This window comes from Periplaneta americana, chromosome 5 (assembly GCF_040183065.1).
Source record: "Periplaneta americana isolate PAMFEO1 chromosome 5, P.americana_PAMFEO1_priV1, whole genome shotgun sequence".
Classification (NCBI taxonomy): domain Eukaryota; kingdom Metazoa; phylum Arthropoda; class Insecta; order Blattodea; family Blattidae; genus Periplaneta; species Periplaneta americana.
In genome coordinates this window covers 65,734,383-65,753,690 of record NC_091121.1, presented here as the reverse complement: position 1 = coordinate 65,753,690, position 19,308 = coordinate 65,734,383, and positions in this window count along the sequence as shown.

Here is a 19,308-nt window from a genome sequence, read left to right as displayed (position 1 = left end):
AAAAATTAGTCGTGCCTTGACAGGGGAAAAGAACCAAACCTGAAAACTATGCGCTGAAAAACTGTGATGGAACAGTAGTGTATAGCGATCAAGGCAGCAGAAATTATTGCCAAAGATTTAGGGCCTACACTCAAGGTTTCAAACAAACAATCTTGTAAAATATAATGATGATTTCACTCGTGATGTAGAATTCATACTTGAAAATTATTTTTGTAAACGTCCAGGAAGTTCGTCAGAAACTATCTGTCCTTCAGAAGTAGGCCTAAGAAACATAATAAAATGTTTAAATACTACGAAATCATCAGGCCCTGATCATGTTCACAATCAATTATTACAAAGTCTTCTTTTACAACAAACTATAACACATCTCACAAAAATGTTCAACTCTTGTCTTCGATTAAATTATTTCCCCTGTGAACGGAAGAAAGGCGTTGTTATCGCACTGCCAAAACTAGGAAAAAGCCCATTACATCAGTAAAATGTAAGACCACTTTATTAAATACGATGAGTAAAATGCTGAAAAGAATCATTTTAAAACTTATTTCACAACAAAAATGTTACATACCTAATGAACACTTTGCGTTCAGAGAACACCACAGTACAACACATCAACTCTGTTGTTTATGTAATCATATAAATTCTACTATAAGTGATAGTCAACAAATAGTTTGTGTCTTCTTAAACGTTGAAAGGCATTCGACACTCTATGGCCTCAAGGTTTACTTATAAAATTCATCTGATCTACCTGATACCTATGTTCACATCATTAATAGCTTTCTAACAGAAGCACCATCAGAGTGAAAATCAGTAACATATTCTTTTGCGAAAAAACAATAAATGCAGGAGTGGGAGCGGAGGGAAAAAGACCTTTAGGGAGGCCGAGACGTAGGTGGGAAGATAATATTAAAATGGATTTGAGGGAGGTGGGATATGATGATAGAGAATCGATTAATTTTGCTCAGGATAGGGACCAATGGCGGGCTTATGTGAGGGCGGCAATGAACCTCCGGGTTCCTTAAAAGCCAGTAAGTAAGTGAGTAAGTAAGTAAGTGAATAAGCAAGTAAGTAAGTTCCTCAAGGTGCAGTTTTATCACCTACAATTTTTAATACTATACAGTAGATTTCCTTCGCCACAAAAATTGTCATTGCGCCCAATATGTTGATGACACCGTCATATTCACTACAGACATGGATATTCATAAGAACAACAAAAAACAACAAATGGCCAGTCAGCGGTCCCTATCCTGTGCAAGATTAATCCAGTTCCCACCATCACATCCCATCTCTCTCAAATCTATTTTAATATTATTCTCCCATCTACGTCTCAGCCTCCCCAAAGTCTTTTTCCCCTCAGGTCTTACAATCAACACACTATATGCATTTATAGATTCATCCAAACGTGCTACACGCTCTGCCCATCTCAAACGTCTGGATTTAATGTTCCTAATTATTGCAGGTGAAGCATACAATCCGTGCAGTTCTGCGTTTTGTAACTTTTTCCATTCTCCTGTAACTTCATCCCTCTTAGCCCCAAATATTCTCCTAAGCACTTTATTCTCAAACACCCTCAAAATGACAGTCCAAGTTTCACAACCATACAGAACAACCGGTAATATAACTGTTTTATAAATTCTAACTTTCAGCTTTTTTGAGAGCAGACTGGTTGATCAAAGCGTCTCAATCGATTAATAACAGACATTTCCCATATTTATACTGCGTTTAATTTCCTCCCGAGTTATTTTGCTATTGTTGCTCCAAGATATTTTAATTTTTCCACTTCTTCAAAGGATAAATTTTCAATTTTTATATTTCTATTCCATATTCATAAAGCGTAAGATAATTTACAATATAGAAAATTGGCTCATAAACTCGAAAATAAAAATCAATTCCTCTAAGAGTTCCGTAGTAATTTTTACTAAAAGAATATCGCAAGAACCATTTGAACTGGAACGTTTTGACGTAGTAATTCCAAATAAAAAGAAACAATTTATTTGGGAATTCTTTTATAACATAGACTTTCTTTTAAGCCTCACATAAATAAAATTGCTGCCAAAGGATATGATTTGTTTCAACGTTTGTATCCTTCAATCAAATCGCCATCGCTGAGTTTGTGGAGTAACTAAGAAAACTTTCTATATAACAATAATCAGAGCTAGCCTCCTATACGCATATCCAACTTGATCATCTGTCAATGGGTCTCTACTGAGAAAGCTGCGTGGTGTACAGAGAACATTTCTATGCACAATTGCTGAAGCTGATTGCACAACATCCGATAAATTTTTACATGAAATTTTGAACACAACATCAATTGAAGAGTTTTCGGAAAACTGAAATCAAAACTTTTTACATACATTGAAAAATCATCCAAACCCTCTACTACAGAAGTTCAATCATCAAGCATAAAAAATAAAACCCAAGTTATACTAGCCATAGCTTTTATAAATTTATCGCGGATTGCTAGACTGAACAATTTCAAATAGATTATAAATTAAAGTAAGAGTCAAAAGCAAGTCAACTTAAGTTAATACGTAAAGAAGTTGTAAAGTTATTCAGTGATTATTATACCGTACAAGCGTTAAAAGTATATCTATAGAACAATGAAGAAAACACTTTAATACAAATTTCCCTCTTGTTTGCTTCCTTTTCGAGATAAAAATTGTTTTATGTGGAACATTACATAACGTATTTTGGGAAAGCCATTGATTTAATTCCCAATATGCTCAGTCAATATAAGAGAGCAGTGTATTATGATAATAAATGATTGAAAGAATTTTCGTTTTGCCCTTTAATGTGAAGAAATTGATACGAAGAAATGTAACATTCTAAATTCCTTCGCAGAACTAAAAATTACATTTGTTCGACGTACTGAGCATGTGCAGTATGTTATAAATGGAACTTGAAAAATTCAGGTGGTTCAAATTTTGTTTCTGCGTCTACACTAATACTACCGCCGGGTATCTGTCCATTCATTCATTCATTCATTCATTCATTCATTCATTCATTCATTCATTCATTCATTCATTCATTCATTCATTCATTCATTCATTCATTCATTCGTGAGTGAGTGAGTGAGTGAGTGAGTGAGTGAGTGAGTAAAACCTGGTAGGTAAAATGCCACAGCTACTGTAGAAGTTTGTCTTGGTTTAAGGCTAACGAAGAATTTATATTGAATTGAATTGAAAGAGAGGGGAAATGGGAGGAGAAATTAAAAAGCTACGCGAAAACACGTCCTTGCAAAGAAGTTCGGGACTAAGAGAAATTGAGTATGTGAGCTCCAAGCCTGTCGGCCACTTGTCTCACTCCGGGTTACGGTGCTCCACTGAAGGAGCTCTAGAAAATGTTGAAGGGGAAAAGCCGTAAATGGACGTAACCTCTTAGGTACCACATACGGAGGGGGGAAGAATCTATAATGTATAATCATTGTATCATTTTATGATTATGTTTGTAAGTTTGAATTGAAAACCTCTCTCTTCTAAGAAATAAATCCTGCGTAGGGCACTGGTTAATCGTGTAATAAATGGAGAAGTTCACGATAGATCTACCAGTTTCATAACTACAATGTTTAACGCAGTATTCCCATATCTTAATAGCCCATAACGTCTGCGAAGAGAGATGCAACGTCCTGTACATTGCACGAAGTACGATGTGCGCAGGGTTCAACGTTACCCAAATCTTTCACCGACGTGGCTCTATTGATGTTTGTGCTGCTTATAATCACTTCATTTGTCAATATTTACAAATGGTAGGCATTGTGTTACATACTCTAACTAATACATGCACATTCCCTGTGGGATTCTCATTGCCAACAAACCAGTATTGGCAACATTCTGGAATTAAAATAACCAACTATAATTTTATTATACCCTTGTTACTATGATATATAGAATATCAGTGAATATTCTTTTAACGAACCGATATCTCTACTAATTTCGGCTGTCGATTTAATCCATGAATCGAACCGATTAAATTTTAAAATTAGATTAACCGATGTAATGTGTTTTAATCAATTAAACGAACCGATTAAAATTATCCTGTGGTGAAGTACAGCTACCTTGTGAAGTTTGTGTAGTTCAAAATCTGTACTATATCATTCGGTGCTGTAAACTCTTGAGTTATGTTCAAATATTATGCGTGATTGCTGGTTATTCAGAGGTCAGTAGGCCTATATTCAGTGTTTTGTAATTACGAACTTTAGTTATAAATGTGGGTTATTAGCAGGGTGCGAATTAACGGGGGGATGAGGGGATTCCCCACGGTTGGAAAGTTACCCTTTTTCATAAATTCATATTAACATCCCTGCCAAGCATAACTTCTATCCCCCTTATAAAATATAATTGTTTTATTACGAGAATACTTTATAAAAAGTATAAAGGAAGCAAAGAAAATTATACGATGAAAGAGTAGTGGAACGGAGAAAAATTCTCTCCGGCACCGGGATTTGAACCCGGGTTTTCAGCTCTACGTGTTGATGCATGGAAACATCATATGTACTTCGGTACATTAAAATAATATATGATATGCATAAATCACTTGTGATTTAAGACGGCGCTTATTCCGTCGGATCCCGGCCAACCAGTCACTCATAACGAGTGCACCTCTGCACATATGTGGACATTAGTCCTACGTATGACTAGTGCAGAGGGCGGCCACCAGAGGGAACCCAAGAGGTGGAACTTAAACTGAGATGAATCGATCCGACACCGGGATGGGAATCCGGTGTGGCTTAGTGGATAAAGCATCAGCACGTAGAGCTGAAAACCCGGGTTCAAATCCCGGTGCCGGAGAGAATTTTTTCCGTTCCACTACTCTTTCATCGTACGATGACGCAGAATATCTGCATGGAAACATCATAGTATGTACTTCGGTAAATTAAAATAAAGACAACTATAATTCTGGATTATCATCATCGGAAAGCTGAGAACAATCATTAACTTAGAAATACAAATCTTATCTTAAGCCTGCTCATGGATATAACTATTAATTACTATTATCAAGAAGCAAGCCAAGCAACTCAGTGCGACCAAGCGTTGAGCAATAATAATAATAATAATAATAATAATAATAATAATAATAATAATAATAATAATAATAATAATAATAATTCTCCGTCAAATCCATTTAATATTATCCTCCCATCTACGTCTCGGTCCTTTTCCCTTCCCGTCTCCCAACTAACACACTATATGAATTTATAGGTTCACCCATGAGTGCTACATGCCATGCCCATTTCTAATGTCTTCTATTATTATTATTATTATTATTATTATTATTATTATTATTATTATTATTATCTTAATTCACACTCTGCTTATTAGAAATTGCGTGGAAAACTTGGTGAAAGTTAGGGATTTAAATTAAACGGTTGTGGAAAGGCGACAGACGGAAAAATCAGTGATTTGTAAGAAATCTGAAAAATAGTTCAGTCATGGCGAAACCACAAAAGTCTCCAATATCATCTTAAAGATGCTTATCCTTTCCAAGGTGGATCGTGCTACTTCCATTTTATCTTCCCTGCCAACGTTGAAGCACCTAATAGTAAAGCCTGTATCCTATGTATGTTAAAGAAACCGAAATAACGAATAAATCTGTGAAGTTCTGTCGACGTAGTGATGTGTTTGGCTGGAGCAAAGAGCAGGGCTGGATTTAGGTGTAGTGCCGCTCCTAGGCAATGCTAAAATTTGCCGTCCCTCAACTTCCACAAACAGTTTATGAGTAGCCATTATGCAAATCATGTTTAGTTTAAATTAGTTTTAAATGAAATGTTACAATTCAGAAAACAAATTGCTGGAATCAAAATGCATGTATTTTACTTGTGAATTATAAAGATTTCCTACGCACTTTCTTCACAGAGAAAGCATTGATGATGTCATCAAAGTCGATCTGACGAAGCACACCAGACTCGATGCAAAGAAACACATTCAAACTTATTCATTGTTGAAACGAAATTGATTTGTGAAAGGCTGGCTGTGGTTTATTTTTAAGCATTGTTTTTGGGGTATAATTAATTAATATGAGTTATTCCTTATTTCGTTAGGAAATATAAACTCCAACTTTTTGCGGAATGAACCTTTCGTATCAAATTACGAGGGAGAGTCAAAAAGTAACTTTAATAATTGTTGTATTAATTGAATATGTACAATAAACTACAAACACTTCATTACTTTTCAACATAATCCCCAGTACGTTCAATGCAAGTGTTCTTGTTATAGTATCTTGAAAAGTGATGAAGTATTTGAAGTCTTATTGTATATATTCAATTAATAAAACAATTATTAAGATTACTTTTTCACTTTTCCTCGTATATATGGCACATTAGAGATGAACAACGATCCAGAAAGCAATACTAACAGCACCCGCAAAGCCGAAAACCCGCACGACAATGTTCTACACGTCGCGTCGTTGACGTAAAGACTGCTTGTGAGTGTTTCGAGACGTCGAGATTGATCACTCCCGAAGTCCCGAACGTCAAGCAGCCTTGAATCGCCACAGTTGTTTATACCTGACTGAACTTTTATCTTCTTTGGTAACTGTTATATATGTATAAACAATCAAGTAACCTATTTGAAACATCATCTCTACATTTCAGTGTATAATAATCCGTTTCCCAGTCTTTATTTAATAACTAGGCCCTTATTAAAAGGCTAGGAATTTTTTTTTTCATTTATTTGAGATCAAGTGTGAAATCTCAAGTAAAATATATTAACGTTATGTTTTTTGTTTCTTAGAAATGCAAATTTATTTCAGAATTGTATTTTTTCTATTTATATAACCATAGATAATATATAATAAAACCAGAACATTTTGATAACTAAGATACTGTTCTGTTTTGTCTTTTTGTCTCATTTAAACATTTATAATGTTATTTATTTCAATGATGTATGTTATTCAAAGTTACGAAATCTTTCCATGCCGACCAAATGCTGTTTCGAGAATGATGAGCGAGACTCGAAGCGCACGAGAATGACGAGACTCGAAAGACAAATGCAACGAACACAGCGAGCGAGAGCGGCAGTTAGTTTTGTTCATCTTTAGTGCACATGCTGGAAAATGTAAATAAATGTGGAGATGGTACCATATACAGAAATATAAGCGTCATCACTAGGCCTACATATAGATAGGTGTAACAGCCGTTGACAAAAAAAATATTCATATTCATATTCAATATATTACTGCGTGTTACATGTAACATGCATTTTATGTAGAGTTGTGCGGTCTAATCATAACGTACTTGAAGTTATTTATTTCCACTAGGAATCGGAATAAAAATAGCATTAACATCCGGCAGAAAAATGATCATGGCGACTAGAAAGCTGACTTCACGAAAACTTCCCAGCGGTTTCCCTATTGAATCCCACGTCCATAGACTACAACAAGAGTATTTTCGTGTGTTCACGGATGGGTTGTGCTAACGTAGTCCTATTTTGACTTGGTGTAATATAACCTCAATGAATAAATATCGCGAAAATTCACATTTTATTGGTTCAGTTCCAGAAGTGCATAGTAAGCAATCACAATAAAATTCAGCATTAGTAAGAACGAGGGAGATACGTGCTGCAAACAACCCACGCTATCCTGCACGCATGCAACTCAAACAGTAAAACTTGAGACAAGTTCAATTACCGCTGTTACACAATTTCAGCCATTTTCAAACGTGATTCTTAAACAAACTTCTATTTTCATGACTTCCAAGTTCCGAAAACGTCTGAATAATATTTATTGCGAATTAGTAGGCTACTTAAATATCCCCAGCGTTTCGAAAGTAATAAACGTTACATCTTTTAGGATTTATCGTAAGCTCAAAGAATTGCCTTTCGGGTTGGGTTCGAATCGAGTAGGGCACGCTTATGACCTCCCCCAAATTTCAATTTTATATTGTACACATATTAAGAAATTCATGATAGTGAAACAAACAGCGAACAAAAGAATAACTCACTACGTTTTCCTTAACTACAAATGTTTGATGTGAGCTAGTCTTGTCACACGCCATACTTAGATCGACAAGATAATCCATCTCTTCCCACATACGTCGGATCTATGCTCATATATAGGGGGCGGATATTGATGAAAAGTTATCTTCTTATTTTTCACATTAGGACGATGTCTATTAATATAGAAATTCTTTCTATGTTAATATCAACGTAAAAAAGTAATTCCTTATATTGCATTTTTTGCATTTTTGACCTAATATGTCATTTATATATTTTTTCGGCATTTGTTGGTAATTTTTAATACTCCGAAGAACTTATATATCATTTGGAATGCATTTTACTTTCTTCTTTACCGATAGGTCTGTTAAATCATTTTCTAAGCAAATAGATCATTAGTAATTACCTACTGAATGAGTAACAGTGAAGTTTGAGTTTTATAGTTTGGAACAAACTCTAAAGTCCATCCCTCATTCCACTTCACACAACGGAAGTAAGTTAATATAAAATGCTTGACAGCAGCTTAGTTTAAGCGAGGGTTTTGACAGCTACTGTTCTTTAGTCGGTACGAGGGTGTCTTTAGAATTTATGTTTGGAAGGGAGGAAACTTTCACCGCGTCCTGGACAGGACATTGTGTCCTCAACATGGTTCGGAAGGGATGTCTACTGTAGTAGAAAGTATTTTTAATACAAAGATTGCAAGAATGTACGCTGTGCCTACAATTTGTTTTGTCATTCACATTCCCTCATGTGGAAGATCTGGTAACAAAAGTGAAGCGCGGAAGGAGGAGACAGAATGAAGGCACTGACATGGACCACCCCTGATTGAAACATCTAAAATCTATAGTTTTCCCTCAAAACTTTCATTTTGTTGCATGTTATTTTCCTTCATCTTAGCCAAATACCAAGAAGTTGCCTCCTCTCTCCGAGATTTGCAGGACAGTCATTGAAACAAGGTGACTAATTTTTAAGAAGTTGTGGTGCGAGTACGGTGAATAACATTTAAATATCATTTTCTTTTAATTTCATGTCATTTTTCCATTAATTCAAGGGCATTTTAAGAACCATTTTAAGTAGATTCTTTATATCATCAACAATATATGATATACGATACGAGTACAATCGGCCCGAGTTATGCTTGGACGATCGGACGCTACTCGTCCGTAACAACCGGTGATACGAGTACACTCGGACGCAGACATTCGACACGAGTCGACTAGGACCGTGCTCAACTTCCATGAGTATGTTCGGATACGAGTGTGAATTAAAAATGGCAGCGGATAGTGGAGAGATGAAAGATGTCGCTCAAGAATATGGACAGAACGTGAGACGTTGCAGTTTATCGAGATGTACGACACACAAGAAGTGAAATGAAACTGAAAACTACCTGAATACAAATGCAAGGACGCGCTGGCTCATCAAGAATATTGTAGGTTAGGTTTAGCGTCAAAATAAATTTAATACCAACTATTAAGCAGTTTGTTTATTTTTCTATCAGGCACCGGCATAGCTCAGTCAGTTAAGGCAGTGGTTCCCAACCTTTTTTGACTGGCGACACACTTCACTGAACGCCCACTATATCGCAACACACTTATTTGTTTTTATTAATAATAATATAATAATAACAACCAGTGCTTTTCTTTTAGAGAAAAATGTGGTGGAACTCTGTGTAGAATATTTTATAGCGGACGGGGAGATGATTATGCCTACTGTTCACTGCACGGGAATTTTCGTCCAACTAAGACTTTCAAGGTCTAAGCGGAATTCAAAGAAAAATTATATTAAAAACATAGTTATTAACACATATTTCGATTTAATGACGAAAAATGCAAGAAGAAGGTGCCGGAACGCCGTTAATGTGCATTCCGCCAGAAAAAAAAAACACTGATAACTTCTTTGTAGTGTCGAATATCTAGTGTTGTAAATAGGTCGATATTAACATGCAACCGAAAAAAAAAATAATAAGCCGCAACTTGAGTGGCATTAGAAGAAGTTATGTGTCAAAAATCCCAACCTATCTATGCTGGATGTCCGATAAAAGATAAAAGATTTGTATGATCTTTTTTAAAACTAATCTATTTAAATTAGAGTGGTCTGCGCTTAGTGGGTTGCACAGAGTTTCTCTATACGTAGCCTTATGGTTGACAGACAAACACGTAAATCTTTAGATGCAGCAGTCTGTTCCTTTGTTTAGATTTCACTATTTTCATGGTAGAAAATACTGACTCACACAATTATGATCTTGAAAAGGATGTTATAAATATATTTTCAGTTTATTCGGCACCATCAAATAAAAAAACATTTCCACATATAACACACTTGGAATTTTGTTTACATGACATACCAGTGTGTCGTGACATACCGGTTGGGAACCCCTAGGCTTAGGCCTGCCGATCTGAAGTTGCACTCGGACGCAGATTCGATTACCGCTTGGGCTGATTAACTGATTGGGTTTTTTCCGAGGTTTTCCCGAACCGTAAGGCAAATGTCAGCTAATCTATGGCAAAACCTCGGTCTCATCTCGCCAAATATCATCTCGCTATCACCATTCCCAAGGACGCTAAATTACCTCGTATTTGATACAGCGTCGTTAAATAACTAAGTAAAAAGAATTTTATTATCCATATGTACAATACAAAATTGCTCTCTCCTTACTTTCTTAACACTATATCCAAGTGAGTAGATCGAATCAGAAAACTTCAATACTATAAATTTAATTAAGCAGCTACAACACATGTAGGCTATGCAGATACTTTGACTCACCGGTAGACTATATTAAAGGTAAAAATTTCGCAGAAAAATAAAGCAATTTAATTTGGTCCAACTTGTTTTGTTTGCTATATGAGAAAAAGTTTATATATTTCCAGCTCTTTGATCAACATGTCTACGACAGCTCCGATACCCTGAAGGACCAGATTCGTCATATTTAAAAAGATCTGATCGGCGATACGTGTCAACTACGTCTAGGATGTGTTCGTACACTGGCGTTCAAAGATGCCTGACTCCTACTAATCGGTAGCGATCTATAATTAATTCATGTAAGTGTGGCGTCTTTAGTTATTACTTCTATGAGTACTTAGATGGCGGAGATAACAGTCAATGTCACCAATAATACATAAATATATCCACATTATAGAACTCAAAATTTCCTCCTCTCTACTGATTGTAAAAAAAAAACTCGGATTAGCGGGAAATCGCTGATATTGTCAATTATGAGGATCATTTATACTTAATCTACATCATACTTTTCCCCAACACATTTTTCCCCGTCCCAAGCACAGTGCCACCTATTGAGAACTGGCGGTTTGTCCATTTACTATATCTTTGGTTCTGACTTATCCTGTGGTTAGAAAGTTCATTTACACGATCAGAAAATTCTAGGTCAGATATAGAGATGGGTAAAAAAAACTGGAACAATTTTTTTGAAACTGTTTCGTATCGAAACTGTTTCACAATTGAAACTGTTTCGTATCGAAACAATTTCGTGAAATAGCCTGTTCCAACTGTCTCAAAGAAAATTATACTGCTCCAGTCATCACTTCAACTTTCTACATGGTTCTAAGAGATAAACAGTTCAATTTCTAAACAGCTTCCCTGTTTTTTTGCTGTCCGCAAAGACCACGTGTAGCGCTATCATCGACTTCCAATCGAAAGTAGATATAATATCGATGTTCCACACGACCTTCGTGCAACAGTAGCCTATGTAGAACAGCGCAATTTAATTGCACGAATCAAATTCCCTAATAAATATGATATTAATTATTATTAGCCGCCCATTAATAGAGAATATGTTGAAGGTGCCCAAACATAGTGTTAATTATTAATATATGGCGAAAAATATTATCGCCTGATGTCTTATCGTTATTAAACTCTCGTAGGGTTATATGCGTTATTTTTACTAAAATAGATTCGTTTTGAATTGTAGTTATTTACTGTACTCTTTCAGAGTAACCTACGAAAAATGACTTCCGTCGTCATAATACACTGAACAGCTGATTTAAAGACGATTCAAGGGCTTAGAAAAACATGTTCCTGAAGCAGATGAGAAGTTGAAACAGTTGGAACAGTCGGTACTGATGTTGTAAACATATTCTTATGAAACTGTTTCTTTGAAACTGTTATTTTGGAACAGCTTCGTTCATGAAACAGTTGCACTCGAAACTGTTTCTTAAGAAGAACAGTTTATCCCATCTCTAGTCATATATCTTTGAACGCTAGTGTACGAGCTGGCTCGTACTAGTGTATTCGGTCCGATTGTACCGCACTCGCATCGTGTGAACGCAATTTTGGCTACAGTCGCGGTTATCTGGTCCTTCAGATCGTCAGGACTGCAGGCAAGTTAACGTGTAAATTGTGAATATCAAGCAAAAATTATCTTACCTATTTGTAGAAGGCAGGTAATATGAGTGAAAGACTCCCTCTGAATTCTCACTTGAACAAAATAGTTTTCTAATATTTGTCTAAGAGTAACGGCGAAGATTTATAACTTATAATATATCACTCAGATCAATAGAGAATGGTGGATGATTAATGGCGAATGGTGACTGATCGATGACTGATAATAATTTATGATCGAAACGATATTGGATGGTCGATGATCTTTGATGGATGGTGATTTTAGTCGATGATAGATAAAGATCGGTCATCAGTTCCAGATAATTGATAATCGATCATGGTGGATGATCTATGTTCGATGGTTCACGGTCGGTGATAGGTGATCTAATATCAAAGATCGATAAAACCTAATATTGCAGCCTCTTTACAGAACATTAATTTAACTTAAGTCCTCAAGACATTCAGAATGACTTGGAGTGGAAGATCATCTATGAGAAAGACTAAATTTCTCATTAAAGGCCCTTGTCCTGATTTAATAAAGTTACAGAACTAAATAGAAGGGTTGAAATACGACAAACAGTTTATGTGACCTGGAGAGACATACGCGACTTATGATTATCACTTACGATTCCTTGTTCAGACAATGTGAAAATGAAGAATATAAATATACAGTATATCTGGCTTCAGTACGTTGAATTGGATCGCAGCCCCATACAATGCCTTTGGGAATTGCACTTGGGCTCTTGAAAATTTACGGAAATTAAATCGGTCAACTTATGAAAGTTTATTTTAGGTCCTCCTAAAAGAAGGCGACGGAAGCTCCTAGTTTCGTAAAAATAGTTTTTGTCTCCCTTTATTTTATCATTTGCTGCTCACTTCTACGTGAGCCACAGTGTTCTTTACTTTCTTCTTCCCCTCTTAAAAGTTTTTGCATTCGTTCTTGTTACAGAACTTCCTAACTTTCAAGTTTAAACTTTGATTCCCTAATCCTCTCGCTCAAACTCTCGCTTTGAAGGCCAGAATATAGAAAGGTAATACCCAGCAATATATTTTCATTGACAGAGTGCAAGACACGACAGTTGTAAGTCACGGCCATTTCGCGTCTAAAACACACTTCTTATACGAGTTAAGAAAAGAATTAATGAATTAACAGCGGCAGAAAAAAATTCTCTCGTGATAAACATACATAGCATCGATGCTAATGTGCTAGATTACAATATAATATTTCTTTCTGTACGCGAAAGAATTTCCCTTTTCATGGACACAGACCTTATTTAGAGGTTAGTGGTTGAATTCAGGCTCACACGGTAATCGGTTCGAATCCTGCGTGCGCTGATCGCCTCTTTTGATGTTTCTTGAGGTTTATTCTCGAATCGCAATCGCCTAACCTACAGACGCTAGGTAACCTCGTTGATACAGCATCGTTAAATAATAGATTTAGAAGAGACCTAAAATTGTTGATTCCTCTATTTTATATTATCTGCAGGAACACCCACACGACAAATTTCTTCTCCTGCTCGTAAAATTGACGAGTAATTCGCTCCAATTCTGACGCCCGACTATTTATGCAAATGATTCTCACTACGTAAATTAAAATTCTCTGAACGACATCTTTTTTTGCGGCATTTCACAGCAGCGCTACAAATTATTATAACATTGTAACACTAACACACAAATTACGCATGTGTTAGTAACATCATGTAACACATTCATTCATACTATTCTCCCAAGGGCAGGTCTTTCACTATAAACCCAGCACTCTACAGTCTTTCCTGTTTTCTGCCTGCGTCTTAGTCTCCGCATATGATCCATATATCTTAATCTCCTTATTCTTTTCCTGATCAGTTTCAGCATTATTTTTTCTTCACCCACTCTTTCCAACACAACTTCATTTCTTATTCTGTCTGACCATTTCACATGCTCCACTCTTCTCCATATCCACATTGCAAGTGCTTCTAGTCGCTTCTCTTCACTTCGCCATAATGCCCGTGTCCCATTCAATGCTACACTGCACACAAAGCATTTCACCAGTCTCTCCCTTAGTTCTTTTTCCAGAGATCCGTAGAAGATGGTCCTTTTTATATTAAAAGCTTCCTTTGTCATTTATTATTACGATGTACCGAAGTACATTTGATATTTCAGTGCAGAAATTTGCGTCATCCTTTGTCATTGCTTCATTGCTATCCTCCTCTTGACTTTCTGACAGCAGCTCATGTTACTACATATAGTACACCCCAAGTATATTGTGACAGCGACGTGAGATTCGAACTCACGACCAGCGTCCCGCGAGAGAGAGCATATCGCGCGGGCTTCATGAAGCACGAGGGACGGCGCGCGGCGGAGAGGGGAAAGGCCCACGCGACGAGGGGAGAGTGCACGCGCAACTGCTGCATGCGGAGTAAGGGGGAATGGACCTTCCCGACTCTTCCAGAAGTGCGTCGAAGTGGAGATATCCAGATAATTCTCTACAAACCTGTATAAAATTCTCGCAACTATGATTTTGCTATAAAAGAAGAAGCGCCAGCGAACTCGAGCAGTTTTTCAGTTATTCAGTCAGTGAGTAAGCCAGAGCAAGCAAGCCAGTCAAGCAAACCGGAGTTCGACTCGAGTGTGCGTCCGCATCTGCGTCAGCATCCGAAGGCCTGAGTTCGAATGCAGTGGACCGCAGTTGGAGGGACCTGAGTTCGAGTGCAGTGGACCGCAGTTGGAGGGACCCGAGTTCGAGTACAGTGAACTGTCTCTGAAGGTCTGTGGTTCGAGATACTGTGAACTCGAGTGACTGAGATAGAAGAACTGTGAACTGAGAACTGATAGTTCTGATTTGTAAATAGTGCTTTGTAAATATTAGTTAAGATTAACAGTTCATTGTTGTTCGTACTAGTCCAAGTAAATTGTCATTGTCGTCGGTGGAGTTTTATAACGAATATTGTGTTGAGTGAAAATCCAATTGTTGACGAGAGCGTTTAAGGCGAATTGTAGGAAGGAATTATTGTTGGAAGAATAAAACCCTGTTGTGAGTTAAATAAATTTACAATATGAAGCTGTCCACTTGCTCTACTGCCTCATTTAGAATTCATAAGTTTCCCTTCTTTATTTTTCTTCCTATGACCATGGTCTTAGTCTTGCTTATATTTATCTTCACACTATACTGCTCACAGCTGTCATTTAGATCCAGTAGAAAATCCCTTAGTATCATCTCTTCTTCTGCTAACTATGCCATATCAACACCAAATCTTATGCACTTTATTGTTCTTCCTTCTTCTATCACTCCTCTCATGTTCTGAAAACAGTTATTCACTAAATCCTTCCAGTTGATGTTGAAGAGGGTAGGTAATAAAGGGCAACCTTGGCGTATTCCTCTCCCTTCTTTGTCTCCCGCTTCAGTTACCTATCTTCGTATCAAAGTCTCTACATACGGACATAAAATAGCAGCATACTAGCCATACCAAACATAAGACAACATCGTATCCATCATCATACACAATCTCGCTATCGCGCTTGTTGAATACCCTACCCAGTGACATCAAAGACTGTCGGAATTTTATTGTATTTAAAAATAAACTTATTAAGCATTTTCTTACTGCGTAGAGTGCAATGCAGTAAACTGAGTATTCTAACTATTGCAAATGTTTCGAAATTGTTACTGTTTTGTTTCCTCTTTATATTTGCACAGTCAGCTACTTAGACAGTCACAGATATTTAGACAGTTTTCTTAATCACTAAGGGTGCTATTCACAGACATTTCGCAGCAAGCGCTACGAGCGTACTAAGCTAGCCCCGGCTATCCACTGGTTACTAGTACAGAATTCAAATCATATCCTATCGCTAACACTGGTTTATGAATACGAAAAACGCTGATCATCCACCGGAAGCCCGCGCTAAAAATGTCTATGAATACGGCCCTAATATATTAGGTAGGTAGTCAATATATTGTATTAGTATTTGTGTGTCCATTATGGTCTTATCTTCGTACTTATATGTATATATTTCCCCCCCCCCATTTTTTTTTTTGCATTTTTGCATTTGTGCCTTTTGTATATGTATCTGTAATTTTATTTCTATTTATTATTTGCTTCTTCTCTCTACATTAGTTTTTGGTATATGCCTATTTGTATTCTGATGATGTAGTAGAGAAGGCCTGATGGCCTTAACTCTGTCACATTAAATAAATAAATAAATAAATAAATAAATAAATAAATAAATAAGTAAATAATTAAATAAATAAGTAAATAGGTAATAAAATAAATATTTCGCTTTCTTCTGACATATTTTCTTCCCCTATCCTTACTTTGACTGGTTGTTTCATATAGGTAAAGATTACTCATCAGCCTTCTCTCTTTCCAGTCCACACCTATTTTCTTTAGGATCCCATAAGTTTATTTGAATCCACTCTGTCAAACGCCTTTTCTTGGTCCACAAGTACTATATATACTTCTTTATTCTTCTCTATACTTCGTCCCATAATGTCTGACAGTAAAAGTAAACATTTTCGACAGAGGAGAACAGAAATATAATTGCTATTCAACCAATGACAGAGGTCTCATTTCATGCTTATCTTGAATTTGGGCTGGAGTAGAACGCTTCAGACCCCCTACTTCAAGACAAGCTTGGAATGAGACCTCTGCCATTGGCTGAATAGCAATTATACTTCTCTCCTCCTCTGTCGGCAATATTTACATCTCCTGTCAGACGTTATGGAACGAAGTATAGGTATGTTTTGCCGATTGTTCGTAGCTGTGCAATTGCAGCTCTCGTACCTTTTCCCTTCCTGAAGCCAAACTGCTCTTCTTCCAACTGTCCTTCCATTTTATAATACAGAGTGTATACAAATGATTCATCAGGTTTTGACATCGTATAGCTTAAAATTTATAATGTCCACCCATTTGTACTCATAGCCAATAGAAAGAGCATATTCTTAAATTTGGTATCTCTCATTTCAGATTTCATTCTGACTCTTCAGTGACTCACTAGTGGCGGTTGGTAAAATGGTGACTGATCAACAGAAAGCATTTTGTGTTTTGGAATATCAGAGTACTCAATCCATAACACTGTGCAGCGTGCGTTCCGGAGACAGTACAGAAGAGACCCACCAACCCACCAAAGCATTCTGCGGTGGTATCGACAGTTGAAAGACAAAGGGTGCTTGAGTAAAGGAAAAAGCTCAGGACGACCAGGTGTTTCAGCTGAAAATGTGGAGAGAATCCGAGAGGCATTCGCTCGTAGCCCACAAAAATCAACACGTCGAGCAAGTCGCGAACTGGGCATTCCTCACGCAACTGTGTAGAAGATTCTGCGAAAGCGATTACGCCAGAAAGCGTATCGCATAAAACTGCTGCAACATTTACGACCAAACGACCTAGTCATCAGAAACGAATTTTGTTATCGTTTCCAGGCGGCGTTGGAAGATGACGAATTTGCCTCTCGACTCGTGTTCAGTGATGAGGCGAAGTTTCACCTGTGTGGGAAGGTGAATAGTCACAATGTCCGAATATGGGGCACAGAAAATCCCCGTGTTACAGTGGAAATTGAAAGAGATTCTCCAAAACTGAATGTTTTCTGTGCTGTCTCAAGGAGCACGGTTTACGGACCTTACTTTTTTGCTGAGAATACCGTGACGGGTGCGACGTACCTACAAATGTTGCAAGACTGGTTGTTTCCTCAAGTGACAAATGACAACCAAAACTTCATCTTCCAGCAAGACGGAGCTCATCCTCATTGGCATAGAGAAATTCGTCGATATCTAAACGAGGAACTTCCAAACTGGTGGATTGGGCGATGTGCTCAGGATGATTTGGCACTCCTCAGGTGGCCCCCACGGTCTCCTGACCTCACAGTTTGTAATTTTTTATTTGGGGGTACGTGAAAGAGAATATTTACATGCCACCTATGCAGACAACATTGGCTGAACTCCGGGATCGCATCACTGCTGGGATGAGGAACATCGACAATGACATGCTACAACATGCATAGATGTGTGACGGATAACACGAGGAGGATACATAGAACATTTGTAATGATATGTACAGAACTTGAAAATGTGCTCTTTCGATTGGCTATTAGTACAAATGGATGGACATTATACATTTGAAGATATACGATGTCAAAACCCGATGAATCATTTGTATACACTCTGTATAAATGTTGATTCAGTATTCGCAGGAGTATCTTCGTCGAGTATGACATCAAGTCCTGAACTCGTTACATTTCTTGGCATTATTTTTCTTCGGTTTTGGAAGCAACACTGCCTCCGTAAAATCTTCAGGCCAGTCGCCTTTCTTAACACAGCATGTAGCAAACAGCAGCGCTCTGTGTAATTGATAAATAATAGATCTTGTGATACGCTATGATAAAAATTAACTACGACTCGTATCCAAATTTCGCACCTGCTTTGGCAGAGATTAACAATGATTGGTAACCGATCTTGTGACGTGTCACACCACAGCGTAGAAGCGTCTGTTAATAGCAATACATCACGAGTGCATGACGTGTGTGACAAACCCATTACGTAAATGGAGAAAATTACCGCAAAGCGGCTGCAGTCAGGATTCTCGCTGGTCATTATTCATCGGTTCATGAAGTGGGACGGCCACGCAGCCTCGCACACAGACGCGAGATTACAGATGCATAGCCAATCAGTTCGTCCGGAGAGCAACACACATGTAAACTAGGCTAATGAAGGGGCTGTTCTCATCTGTGACTGAAGCGACAACAAATTCTATCAGACTTTCTACATCCATTTCAAAGTTTAATATCACTTTCTTTCAAGCATTTTCCGACTTATCGCTGAAAGGATACACGGTCACGCTTCCTTAACATGCAAGGCTAAGGTTAGTTAAATTTATACTTTCGGTTTTTGTTTACGTATATAATTTAAGTTATTTCTAAAAGCCACTTCCTTCAGGTGACCTCCTCTTCTTGCCATGAATGCACTGCTCAAAACGCTTCTTGAACACAAAACTCTTAACCAATGTCTTCAATTACATGCCGATTCTTGTTTTTGAGGTCTTGACTATCATGTCATCTATGGGAAAACGCTCTCTGTTTCAAG